The sequence below is a fragment of the Nicrophorus vespilloides genome, unplaced genomic scaffold (genome assembly GCF_001412225.1).
Source record: "Nicrophorus vespilloides isolate i.1.1-1 unplaced genomic scaffold, Nicve_v1.0, whole genome shotgun sequence".
NCBI lineage: Eukaryota > Metazoa > Arthropoda > Insecta > Coleoptera > Silphidae > Nicrophorus > Nicrophorus vespilloides.
In genome coordinates, this window is record NW_017100072.1 from 8,712 (window position 1) to 23,155 (window position 14,444).

Below are 14,444 nucleotides of genomic sequence, written 5' to 3' on the forward strand. Positions count from 1 at the left end.
AATTATAATAAAACTAACTTATGATATTCAATAAGGCTGAATTTGTCCTAAAACGTATAGTAGAAATTTCTTGAAAGTTAAACATAACTTTAACATAACAACCAAATCATTAATATTGTACTATAATGTAGGAATTGTCGTAATACCATGGTTGTATATATAATTAATATATATGATATTTAGATTGAATGCAAACACATAAACTAGAACCCCCACCGCCTAACTACCTCTGTTATGTATACCTATTCAGTTTACACATGAATCAAACCAAACCCCACACAAAGTACACCCCCTCGCAGCACTAAACCCGAAATCCCATATGCATCTAAAATAATAACACAAGATGAAAAAAAAAATGAAGCTACGAGAAGACGAATCTAAGACCGTATCCAAATTCCGTGTGCATTAATTCAATACCTTGGAGCGGTACGCGCCCCTCGTAGCAACGGCTCTTTGATCTTCCTGGCAAGGTAAGGGCGCTTTGTGCAACGCGAATTATATGCACACGAAAGTGAAATTTTATCATGGCATTCATTACGTAATGTAATGAAGGGAATGCACGCACCATTTCGCGATTTCCTCCATCCCGATTGAGTTATCATCATCATCGTCATTGGGAAAAACTCATTCTCCCTTTAATCTATTTACGCATTCCAAACTCTCCCCACGTCATTCCACTTAATATTTATTGTTATGTGCTATTGCTACAAAAATATCTTTCTACCCTGTTCTATTCGATTAGTAATATTTGCCCAATTCATCCGACCGCACATATAGATATTACGCAATGTATAATCCAATTATTCTCACCGCACTTGTGCAACAAATGGTGATGAAACACAATAATATTAATACATTCAATTAAGTATTCCCTCTTATTAACTGCAATATTAATATTGACGTAGTTGATATTTATAGCAAATTTTTATATATAGTTGTACTTTAGTTCAGAAGTCCTCAACCCCCGGTCCGTGGATCAAATGGTACCGGGCCGCACAAACCCCCAGATGGAACCGTCTTGTTGCAAAGAAACAAACTTGATTATCAAACGTTGACAGGTCCGCTGCAATAAAAAGGTTGGGGAGCACTGCTTTAGTGTATGAGAAAACATTGTGGAAGTCATGATCATATTTATATTGGAATATGACTGCTAACGCCATCTACACTCCTATAAGAATTAAATATTACAGTTCACTAATACATCCGGCATACGGAAGATATGACATTATGTAAAGTACACAGTGTTTCCATCTAACGGCTAAAATTTTAAATAATTTGGGTATTAGTATTAAATAACAACTTTTATAATTCAATATTATTTTAGTTACGAAAATCCAATAGGAAAAAATTGATTCGATCCTCAAAATCCAACAAAAACTTTTAGGGGCCGATAAATTCGAAAGGGGCAAAACAGATTTTTATCAAATTCAATACTATTAGAAATCAAGTTCATAGAAAACTCCCTATATGATAATACTAATTATTTTACATAATAGCAATACTTTTGATGGTGAAGGAACAAATAAAACAAAAAATCTTAATTTTTATTCATTTCTAAATGTACATAATCTGTTTTCATTGCAATTTCTTGAAATTGTAAGGATTTCTAACAACTATTTTAACTGATCATTTACAAATGTTTGAAATTATTCCGGTTTGAACAACTTTTTATATTGTTTATTGTTCTGATTTCAATAATTAATACTATATATTATTAATAAATAAAACGTTTTTGTTGTTCTTAGATTGAAATAGAATTAAATAGTTTTCATCAAGATGATACAGTTGCATAACCAACTACAAAGCTTGTCAAATTAATTTCAGTTGTCATTCATAGATGGTGAAATCATAGCTTTATATTTTAAATCCTATAAGGGTATCTACAAAAAAAATCATACAGGAATCTATATATCATCATAACGTGCCTGAAACATGTGGGCATTTCCAGGAACTAAAACTATTGCAGCATAGTTAGGTTAGCAGCTGTTTTGTGTTGACATTCTGGAGGGACGTTGTTTTTTTTTATTATTTGAATACCTTTTTTATTGTTTTGTGTTAAAGAGCAATTGCCGCCTGGAGGACTTACGGTGAGTGGGTTTCAAATGATCATTAGATTCTAGTTCGTAAATGCTGTATGCTCGTTAATCATTTGTAAATTGATGACTGTCTTAAATTGTAACCGGAATTCCAGTCCAATCATTTAGAAAAATTAAGATTCGAACATATACATTAAGATATAGTTTTTATTGTTTTATAAAGAAAAATAATTACGTGTATTATAACAGGTTTATAATACAGAAAATAAGGTTAGTTTCTAGGGTTGTTTATATAAGAAATTTTGATTTGGTATTACGTTTTAGCACTTTATGTATAATATAATCAGAAATATAGGATAATAATTACTTTAATTACTAATATTTTTAAATTAAAAAAAATCATATAGATATATTTTAATAATATTAAAAATATTTTTAATGAATTACATCAAAAATTATTATTATTTGGAATAGTATGAAATGCGGAATTTAGACAGTTTTTTTAACTACAAAATTATTTAGCTAAGATTTATTCGGTACAATATTTGGTGCAGTATCATCTTAATATAATACTTAATTAGTATTTTTAATATATGTATATTATATTTACTTTGAAAACATTTTGATTAATTAAATAGATAAGATTAGAACCGTTATGCGGTAATTGCGTAACATTTATCTGTATATTAAAGTCTCCTAAATCTTAATATATGCATTTAACTAGGATGAATTATTAGTTAGTTAAATTTAACAAGATTGAAAGAAAATTTAACTTCAAATATTAAATAACACATGTAATTTAGAAATTAAAGTTACTACATTTTCATCAAATAAATGCTACAATTGCGATAATATTGGTTTTGTTATATATTTGTTAAATATATATTGCAATATTTTAACACAAAGTACCAAAAGTAAATGAATTGAACAATTTTTTCAGGATAATTAAAAATTTTCATAACTATTTCAAAGGATTATAGGTATTTACATAATAATGTAGCTTCATACATTAAAAACATTTGTGAATTAGTGTTGAATAGATTAGGAAACTTAAGATATTTATAATATTATAACAACATGCAAAATGGTGAATGACATTGCCTTCATATATCTTCAGGGTGTCAGCTATTACATGCAACTTTAATTTATGATTTGCAACAATTGCCGAATTTACAAACTACTTCTCTTCCATTTGTCCCCAAGAGAAGAGTCCCCATAACGCTTTTCTTGAACGGTATTTTTTTCCTATCAAAAAACAATGTTTTTTCAATACACGAAATTCAGATTTTTCCATTATTTTGAAAATTACAAAATTAGTGTCACTAAAACCACTGTAACTTGTGAACTAAACGTCAAATTGCCATGAAATATTGACAAGCATTGTCTGAAGGTTGGTACTTCCTAAAAATCATATGGATTTGTCGATAGAGGTGCCATTTATATGTCATCCTACGAACTTATTGATTGAGGTGTGTTCAAATTATCATTAATATTTCTTGATTATTTCATTATTTAAAAAAATTGATGATAGTTGAAATAGAAAAGGTATATTACCAGAATGTTGGTATCGGACTTGTTCAAAACCATTATAATGTAAACAGCACACGTTCAAAAATCGTCCATTACCTCTTGCGACAAACCTGGTACGTAATACCTCGAAGCGGTTCGGATTTAAATGATTTCTTCGCATTTGTGTATTCCACGTTCCCGTTCCTCTTATTTCTCCGATCTTGTTTCCTTGTTGTTGTTGTTCGTTCGTTCCTTCCCCCTACGGTTTTCTTTCTCCACAGCGATAAATCGTATTTTTGGGCGAAGAAATCCGTTCGCGTGTGGTCCGTGTCGTAGATATGTATCTTAACATTCTGCGAATGCGACTGGACATAACAGAAAATTGGACATTTTGATAGGTGCCCGAATGATATTCACGAGGTTCCACCATTCTCAGTCCTTTTTCGTACACAAACATCTCTCTCCTTTATTTTATTCAATTTCTTTTTTTCCCGACCAAACGATTTTATTTATTGCCGTGGTTGAGGCGCGATTTGCATTTGCCGGGGTCACAATCCGGCACCACACAAAATGCACCTCAAAGCACAACACACACAAAAAACAGATACTAGCTTTGATAACGAGCTAATGAAATGAGTGTATGAGAATGAGAAAGAGAGATACCAGGAGATTTCCGGGCAGCCCTTTTGTGCATATATATGTATAACGCCGATGCCTATCGCAAGGATGTGGACAAAAAAGAAAAGAAGAACGTAGGAAGGACAAGGGGCTGTGTGGAGAAAAGGAAATAAAAAAAAATAAATATATATATATTTTAAGTATCGATACATATCACATGTATATTAGACATGCAGAGTCATCCAAAAGGCATTGAATTGTAAATTATATTGTAACAATATGCGCCGCACAAGTTGTCTGAATATTTAAGTTCGTTAATATTCCATTCTTATGTGGCGAGGAATAAATACAATTGTTGTTGTTGTCGTATGGAGCGCATGGAAGGACAGTATGGAAATTCTTTGTATGGATTGCCTTAATTATTCCGATTCAAAAATAGAAGAGTGAAGGAAACGCGTTTATTTATCAAAGGCAATTATTGTTTCGATGGACAAGGAAAACCAGCTTTTGAATATTTCAAAAATGTTAAATAATAAATACATTTCATATTCATATTTAAAGAAATTTTATTTCTAAAATACTAAATTTAATAATTGTACAAATCTATTATTTCATACACATTAGTGTAATTAACAAAAAAAAAATACAATTTTTACTTTTTTTTATGATAATCGCTTTTTCAGTAAAAGAAAACATTAACAAAAATATCGATAAAGCATTTAAGTAAATGAACATTTTTGTTTGATTACTATAATTTTTCACGTAACATGTAAAAATTGATAAAAAACGCGAAAATGGCTTAAAGTTTCTTTAGGTTAGTTTATATTAGCATCTTTGAGAAAAAAATGCGAAATTTTTACAAAAATAAATAACAATTCTATTTACTTATTTTTTTGTTCTAAACCTTACGTTTGCCAAAACGTTTGAATAGATAATCTTTTAACAATTAATCAATCTAAATAGTAGAACTTTGAAGAATTGTGGATTTTGTTCATAGCTACATCGATATTTGTATTTAACTAGGGTATTGATATCTATTAACAGTTAATCAATTTGTATCAATTAATCAATAAACAGTAGAGTTAACTTTAGTAGCCTTCTATTATCATTTCTAAGGAAGTTAATATAATAATTGAATCTATTAATGAAGTAAGTGTGTTTAAAAAAGCTGATATTATTTGGTTTATTAATGTTTTATATAGAAATGTATGTAGTTGTAATAACTGAGTATCATTTTTCTAGATTAATGCTTGTAGTTATAGTTTATTTTCAATTAGGAGAGTCCTATTGTAATTATGAAGCCATCAAAGTGGATGAGAGTTATTAGAAATTACTGTGTCTGGGAATACAGTGAAAAACGTTGATGTATTAATTTTCCGTGGGCTCGAGGGTAGAGAGCGAGAGCAAAAGCGAGAGATTAGTTGTCATAATTGTTATTTAATGCATCATTGGTGGTTGTTACTCGGTCGTCCTTGTCGGTGTCTCATATACGTAGACGAGTGTATTCGTGTGCATGTGTGTATATATATGAATATGTATGTGTCTGTATGAAATGTTTTCGTTTTCCTTGGCTCGGCAGAGACCGATGCAAAAGACGTGGACAGGTCAGTCAGTCCATAAGATCTGATGCTTAACGAAAGTTAAAACTCACATTCTCATGCCTATTAAACAGTCCCTAACTATATACGTGTATGTGTGCGTATATGTATACGTACGTACACATGCACACGTATAATAGTTGTCTGGTAGTAAAGTGGCTGACATGGGAGTGCGTCTGAAGCATCAACGGATAACAACAAGTGGACTGAGCTTGACGCCTGAGGCCTCAAAAAAATATCTTCATAAAAGGAAAAATCCAATACGAGAATAAGGACGACACGTACGATGCGATGCGATCCTCGTTCCCATTGCCTTCCAGCTGTATGCATTATCTGCAATAAAATGAGAAAAAGTATCAGAGGAATTGAATGAACTAATATTTAAAGGTGCTTCCTCGAGGTTAAACATGAACGCTTTTATTCCGTAGGCTGTTAAAACATATTTTATTAACGCCAAATTATCAGGTCGTTAGTTAACTGTGAAGTTGTTTATACGAGCATCAAATAACAATCATTTCAGATTTGACAAAGACGTTAAGTTTATATTGAAAATTACTGTTACATTATGTAAAAAAAAGTTTATAATCTTGTTCAATATATACGGTTACTTTTTGAAGCAGTTTTGTTTTATTTTTATTGTTATGTATGAAAATATGTTTGTTTTTTGACTGTTGCAATAAAACATATTATTAAATAATTACAAGAATCATTAATTATTTAAAGCTATACCTAGAGTCGACAACCTTTTTGCTACAATCGCCTTTTATGAATTAAATTATCTTATGCAAAGAGCCACATGCGGCTCTGGAGCCGCGATGCATGTTAAGTAACTTTTCAAGTATAATATAGTTTGCGAAATGTGTATATAACTCAGAAAACTACTGATACGTGCGTAAATAAAATTCACAAGTTTGACTACACATTTCTAGAACATTTATTTTTATATAATTCTGTATACCACCTACTAATGAGTTAATAGAAAGACAAAAAATAACTTTAATGCATTTTTTTTCCAAAAAAAATGTAGTGCAGTTGAGGTCGGAATGCAGGTGCGTAAATGCAAATGTGTGATCTAAGTCATAACATCAGAGCGATAGACGAATAGCAGATGGTCAAGTTTAGCAACTTGAAACCGTTTCGTAAAGGTTGCGAACACAAGACATTATAAAAGCAGTTCCTTGTAAGATTAAGAAAGAAGCAATCTTAATTATTATGTAGCAATATGAATAAAACTATGAAACCTGAGTAAACTTATATTCTGTTATGTTACATGTTTTACATTTGTTTTAATTGATATTTATCTAGTTCTGTTGTTGATGAGTTTTTGAGGTAAATCATTTGTAAACGTAACTTTCAATAAAATATAATTAATTGTGAAGTATGAAATTAGGAACAAGAATAAAAGCAAGAAATAGATTCGAATCTAGCAATTCAAAGAGAAAACCGTATCAGGTAATGAAAAATCACATTTGACGATGATTTATTACCAATATATTTAATCTTTCCCAGCGGCAATGGATTAAAATGCACAAAGCATCAAAGCTAACTGTGAAACTACATCTAAAGAAACTTTCTTTAGCAATTATAGAAAATTTAATAAAAAAAAAACACATATAAGTGATAAATTGGAAAGTGAAGAAAATAAATGAGAAATAAGCGAACACTGAAAATGTCCTAATATTTAGGAAAAGCGTAGTTTCCATGCAGATCGTAAATCGGTGGTTTACGCAATAAATCGCGTGCGGCGACGAGTTTTGCTTTCTAAAATAAATTCACATCGCATCGTCTTTGTGCAAATTCCCATTTGTATCGGCAATTATTCGCATTAGATTAATGCGCGTTTGGAAAACGAAACGCTGCGCCACGAACATGAAGATGCAGTTACTCATTCTAGTATTATTTAGTATTTAGTTCGAGGTTCTAAAAATCCTGGACGTTTCAAATACAGAAAAAAAAAACGGGAATAATAGTAAATTCGCACGATATAAAAAGTAATAGTTAAAGGTTAGTGAAGAATATGGAAGAGTCGTTCTTCTTTGTCTTTGTTAGTAAGTAATGGATAGCAGCAATTATTGGCACGATACGTGGATCTGCATTTTACTGCCAATAAAGAATGATTTAAACCTATGATTATTGTAATAAATGTAGTGTGACTGTGTGACTGACTTCGCTCATTCTCTCTGTGCTCTTGCATTCTCCTCTCATCTATGCCTGATTCAATTTAGTAATTGGCCCATTACGCACACGCATACCTTCCAGATCGAAATATCTATTCTATAAATTTCTGTTGACTTTCCCATACAATCTTACAAATTTCTTGAAACAATACAACAATAAAAAAATATTATGTATTTAATTAATATTAATACTGTATTATTATTGATATATATTGAATATTAAAAACAAATCTCTTCTTGGTAATTCATGTAAAATTTAATGATGAGAGTTTCCAAGTAAAATTAGGATAGTAATCCTGTAAAAAGTAGTAATTCCTGTATCATATTAGGTCTGCTCATTACGCGATAGTTGTCAAGTATATAGTTACTTGTCAAAATGCTATGGTAGTCATATGAACTACTCTGTAATTCTTATAACTTGTAAGTTACAAGTAAATTTTATAATTACTTCTAAAAAGGTATTGTAGTTATGAACATAATTACTTACAAAAAAAACTTTAGTTGTGGAGATTATTTCTATTTAATATAATAGTAGGATAATTATTCACTACGCGTTACTTTGCAAGTAAATCGTAGAATTTATGTTTAAGTAGTAATGTAGATTATAAATCTCGCATATAAATCTCATTGGTTGTCAAGTTTTTAGGATGTGTTGTGTTATTTTTAACTGTCTTCAGATCATATATATGTATATTTTTTTGTATATTTGTGAATTGTGTATCAATTTATTATCATCATTAATTCAATAATTAATGTTGGGATAATCGTTCTTATTTTATGTTTTAACAGGTTTAAGTGCTATATGCACATGCTGAAATGTCTTAGCCTGCACCATAATTTCTTGGATAAAGCCGAAGGCAATTAAAAAATGGCAATCCATAAAGGCGAATAATTATATATCGGGAATCGAATGGGTTTTCCATGCGCGAATTCTGCAGGCCTGGATGGAGTGAAGAACCGTTAAGCGAATTTCAATGAACAAATCTGTTTTCGGTACTTAGAGGAATTGCATCCGTCGGTGGCAAAGGCCAAATAAAGGATGGATTTTCGAATCGGCCTGTAATCGGCTTTACAACTTAAGTCCGGACCAACGAACGAACGAATGGAACGGAATGGAATCCCACCTTATTGATTCTCTTCGTTGTACAGTTATCTTTCGGCCAATTAAATGGACGCGCCATATCGAACGCAATAAACCCACATCCGGTTTGATTTAGCTCCATGCACTTGTGACAAATCATAATCGCACTATAGAAAAGTTCGCTCGATCCGTCGTTCCCACCATAATACTGTTATGATGCATATCGTCGAGTTTATGATGCGCACAAAAACGTGGAATGCGCACACAAACACAGCTCTTCCATAACATCACCATCACCGATGCAACTCGCTTCTTCTTCTGTTGTTGTTATTTCCCTCCATAGCTTTTTCACCACGTTCCTGACTCGCGTTAATTAGAAAATCTCACCTTATGCAAAAAGGTATCTCCAGCTAAATCCGGACGGACATCATCCGTGTCCAAATATTTACGGCTCACAATAAAAGCCGAGACATAAATTTCCTTCTCCTCCTCCTCCTTTTCTGATCATAATCGGTGATGGCGATTTTGCTGCCTGGCTTTGCTCGGTTTGGATTTGCTTGGCTGGCAGGTGATGCAAACTACTGGAAATTTAATACATCGCTCCGGAATCCCTGAAGGTCTCAAATCCCGGTCATCCTTTTGGGACGTCTCTCGCTAAGACCCCGAACTCTGCTGAGATATTACCGAATCTATCACCCTGTATCAAATGACGCATCGGAATTATTTAAAAGCGGCCAACTCGAATTAGATTCGGATCTGCTCGATGCCGGCGGTCTGCCATTAAGGACTTTGCTTGAGTCCAGCTTGGACCCCCCTTATATCAACAAGTGTAATTGGGACTCGTCTTAATGGGCAACTATTAAGTTTTGCCCCTAAGACGTTCTATCCTAATTGCATCTCGGACTTCGGATCAATAACACGATAATTTACAATACCTAGGTTTCACCGTGAACTAATCGCTGTTAGTTCCCTTCATTAGTAACTTTACACTCTCAAAATAATAAAAGCAAAATGTATTGTAAAAATTTCCACATTTCTTTAACCTTGAATTACATTTAGTTGTTATGTTAGGAAAATATGCTAATTACTATAGACGTAGTGACTAACCTTCAAAGTATAATTTTATATTCAAAACAGTAATAATATCAGCGTTTCTCAACATTTTATCAGAGCTACCCAACATATTTGTATACAGCCATCCAATTGTTACGAGTATTTAACCAGTTCCTCACTCTGGCGCAAATTGACAGCAGTAATTTCATAACTCATTAAAATTATACGACACATATGTTTAGAAACGCAGCTTCTGATAGACTTGTTTCTTGAATTACATTATGTAATTAAATTTTAATAAGTAAAAAAATCATTTCTTTAAAGAATTTTACGTAACTTTACTATTTAATTTGACATATGCATGTAATTATAAATTCTAGACTCATCAACGTATACCATCGTTTAAGATAAAAATGTTATTTAAAAAGAATATGATGTCAAGAAGAATACCAACTGAAGATGTCAAATGTCAGCGGTATTTGTTTAATGAATAATGATGTCTTCACTCTCACTTTGGGTCGGTGATACTGGGAGTATCAATTACAATGTTATAAAATACTGGTTTCATAAAGTCCTGGCGCAAAGTATAAAATTTAAAAATCGATGTCGATATTCGGTTTCAAACACGCACTTCACATATTAATTAACGATACCAGCTTCTTACGTTTTCATTGCTTTGGAAAATAAATACCGTGCACTTACGTATTTATACCACTTGTTAATTGAATCATGCATAGCAATTAATGAATGTATAAAATATATGCAATATAAAACTATATTACGCGTAACAATTTATATAGAAATATGAAACGTTCTGATATCGATACATTGAAAATTTACATCTTATATAATGTAGCTAACATTTCATTTGCTTATTACGAGAAATTAAGATACTTTTACTGATTTATTATGTTCAACTTCATCTATAATTACAAATTTGAAAGTATGATAAACTGGAAAATGTTTGAAAATATTGCTATTGAATAACATTGAAAACCAAAAAAAAGATAACTCAAACGTTCAAAATATATTTCTAATTTATTTAATTTAATTAATAACTCGAATAGTCCGGATTTAGTAAAGTTTATCTCAAATTAAAACATGCTTTATGTATGTTTCACCAAAATAAACTTCAGAAAAATCATATTGATAAAACATGTTTATTCATTAATCTCATTTTATTATTCAAATGTATCATTTTCCTATTGATAATTTTAGAAAAAGGGTTTTCAAAATATTTTACTGTTTTTATCAATAAACGTAGATACTTTATATTAATATTTTTTTATATATAAATTTTGATATTAGAATAAATATATTAATATATTAATATTGATATGAAATTTTGATTACTAATGTTACTTCGATAAAACACGATGAAGAAAGCAGTGAATAGTAAAAACAGGAGCCTTGACACATGTTAAATTGCATTCAGTTTAAATAGTAATAATTTGATTGGAACTTATTAGCGCCTGCTGTTCGGATGGTGAAAGTTAGAGTGTAATAAAGAGGCTCGTTTGTGCATGTACTTCAACAATAACGCGACGGTAGTTCAATAAATTCACTTCTAATGTTCCATTGCTTTATTGATCCAGGAATTGTGATAAGTCTTTAAGAAGATCATAGTCTAAGAGAGACTTATAATAACACTAAACCTTCATTGAATTACGCTCAATTCTTACGTATAATGAAAATTTTCAATTGTAATCAACATTTTATTGTGCTGAATGAGCATTTCGATGTATTTAAAAGTGAATTATTCGCTAGTTGTCTTTTGCATTTGAATACGGAGAATGTAAGAGACCATATCGCCATGGGTTAAATGAAAACAGTAAAATAATATTACACTTAACTATCTGTTAGAAGATGAATATAATTAGCTGTACATTTACAACAATTTAGAGCAGAGAGGTTGATAACCTCCGACAACTTCTAAGTATATTATTATAATAATAATAATGAAATATCTTTATTACATTCAAAGCCTTGATTGATAGTTATAAGCAATATTTAATAATCACTTCATTCTCTAATAAGAAATTGAATATAATTAAAATTAGAACATCATTTTTAAGTTATTTCATTGTTTTGTATAGAAGAAATTAATTAAATTAATTAAAGTCAGAGGATAAAATTGTTTAACAATGAAGAATACCGAAATAGTTTTGTTTAAGTATATTGAAAGAATGTTTAGAGAACATCTACAATAGTAATTTCACACCTATGTAATTACACCTTTGTATGTAAAACGCATACTTTTAAACTATTATTTTTATATTACGGTACTATTGCTTGTGCTTGTAAATTCTCACCATTATTTCTTAAATAATTTCTGAAATTTTCTGGTGAATTCTAAAATAAAATAATTACTATTTTCTAAATAATTTCTAATTGAATTGAATTAAAAAAATATATATTTATTTAATAATTGTGTAATTATTTATTTTGAACTTTTCAATTAATATTATAATAGATACAAACTTCCTATTTAAAGAAATATGTAGAAAAAATAATCTATTTTCTGACATTGAAGAGGTTTCATATTTCAAACTTCTCTCCTTATTGACATATTTTTGCAGTAATTTCGAGTGGAATTGCAGATAAATCTTAATGTAACTATTACAGAACGTTTATTATATAAAATATTTGAAAAATGTATGATGTAATTACAGTGGAACCTCGCTTAACAAGCTCCTGGCATAACGAGCATTTCGCTTAACGAGCAAAATTTATTGTAAGAAAAATGACTCGCTTAACGAGCGACGTTTCGCACAACGAGTGACTATGAGAAGAGAAGTCTCTGATTGCGCGCCTGCTTCATGACTTAAAACTTGAGTATACATATTATGTATCCTTATTGACATATTTTTGCAGTATTTTCGAGTGGAATTGCAGATATATCTTAATGTAACTATTACAGAACGTTTATTATATAAAATATTTGAAAAATGTATGATGTAATTACAGTGGAACCTCGCTTAACAAGCTCCTCGCATAACGAGCATTTCGCTTAACGAAATTTATTGTAAGAAAAATGACTTGCTTAACGTGCGACGTTTCGCACAACGAGTGACTATGAGAAGAGAAGTCTCGGATTGCGCACCTGCTTCATGACTTTTAAAACTTGAGTACACATATTATGTGTATTTTTGAATATGTTCCACTATACGAGTAAAAATCCTAAAATTTTGGAACGGATTAAATTCGCTAAGCGAGGTTCCACTGTATATGTTTTATGCCTTTTACTGAATAGAATCAGTTATGATGTAAAATTAATATATTTTATTTGTAATAATTTATGATATATTAAAATACATTGAGAAATTAATAAATAAAGTTGAGATATTAGAATGATCAATAAAATATTACTATTAAATAAAATTGTATTAACATCATGTATTCAGGAAGCAAGTCTAATAATTAAATCATTTAATTATTTAATTCATAATTCTTATGCAATATTATATATGTAATCAAGTTATTTCATCTTCATTTTTACACAGTTGGAGATTCTATCGCAAAGCTAATTAACGGATATATTGAATGACTTGTTTATTAACTTAAATAATATATAGAATTAATTGGAAATTAAGTATTTTAACTTAATTTGTACTGTGATACTAAGAATAAATTAAGTAATTACTCTCATTTGCTCGTCGTTTACTATTGTGTAACCGGACTATGCTGTATATGATTCAAAAGTAATTTATCATAGAATGCTTTCACATTCATCTTGCTGTATTTTGTTTAATGAAAAAAGTATGCAAATATTACAATAAATATTATTTTTAGCAGAATTTGTGTGGATATTTGCCAATAAACTAAGTTCAAAGTTTTATGATGGAATTGATTTTCACTTCTCTGATATTTAGTTTAAAAGTAATTTGCTCTTATATCTTGTATATGTATGTAAATAATATATATGTAAATAATTATGATTTGGTCAGAAAGATCCATAGTCTTTGTACCAGTTGATTTTTTATTTTATTTTTATCGTATTAAGATTTTATTTTGTATTTTTGTTGTTGCATATTATTATTATTAATGTTTTTTGATAATTTTATATTTTTATTGAATTAATTTTCAAGTTGGAAATAGTCGATGACTTAACATAAATATACAATGAAATGTTCTAGGATATGCGACGTATATTGAAAGATAAAAATAATAAAACTTATTATACATGTGCACTATTGGGTGAACATTAAAGAAACGGTAGTCTGTCCTGGAAAATCAGCATTCCAGAAAATAGTATCCAAAGTGGTTGATTTAACTGTAGCCACATCAGATAAAGTAGTTAATAGAATTCGTTAATAGGACGTGAAATATGGAAGATAAGTATTCGCAGCAATTAACAATTTCAATGGATTAG

General features: G+C 30.2%; 1 protein-coding gene across 1 annotated transcript in view; it reads left to right on the forward strand.

Annotated features, from left to right (window-relative positions):
* Positions 1-1,959: 1,959 nt before the first annotated feature.
* Positions 1,960-14,444, forward strand: part of LOC108566820 (protein N-terminal asparagine amidohydrolase) — a 74,610-nt gene continuing 62,125 nt past the window's right edge. The window contains exon 1 of the mRNA XM_017926885.1: positions 1,960-2,087. The gene's annotated coding sequence lies outside the window, so the exon portion shown is untranslated. The remainder of the gene's footprint in view (positions 2,088-14,444) is intronic.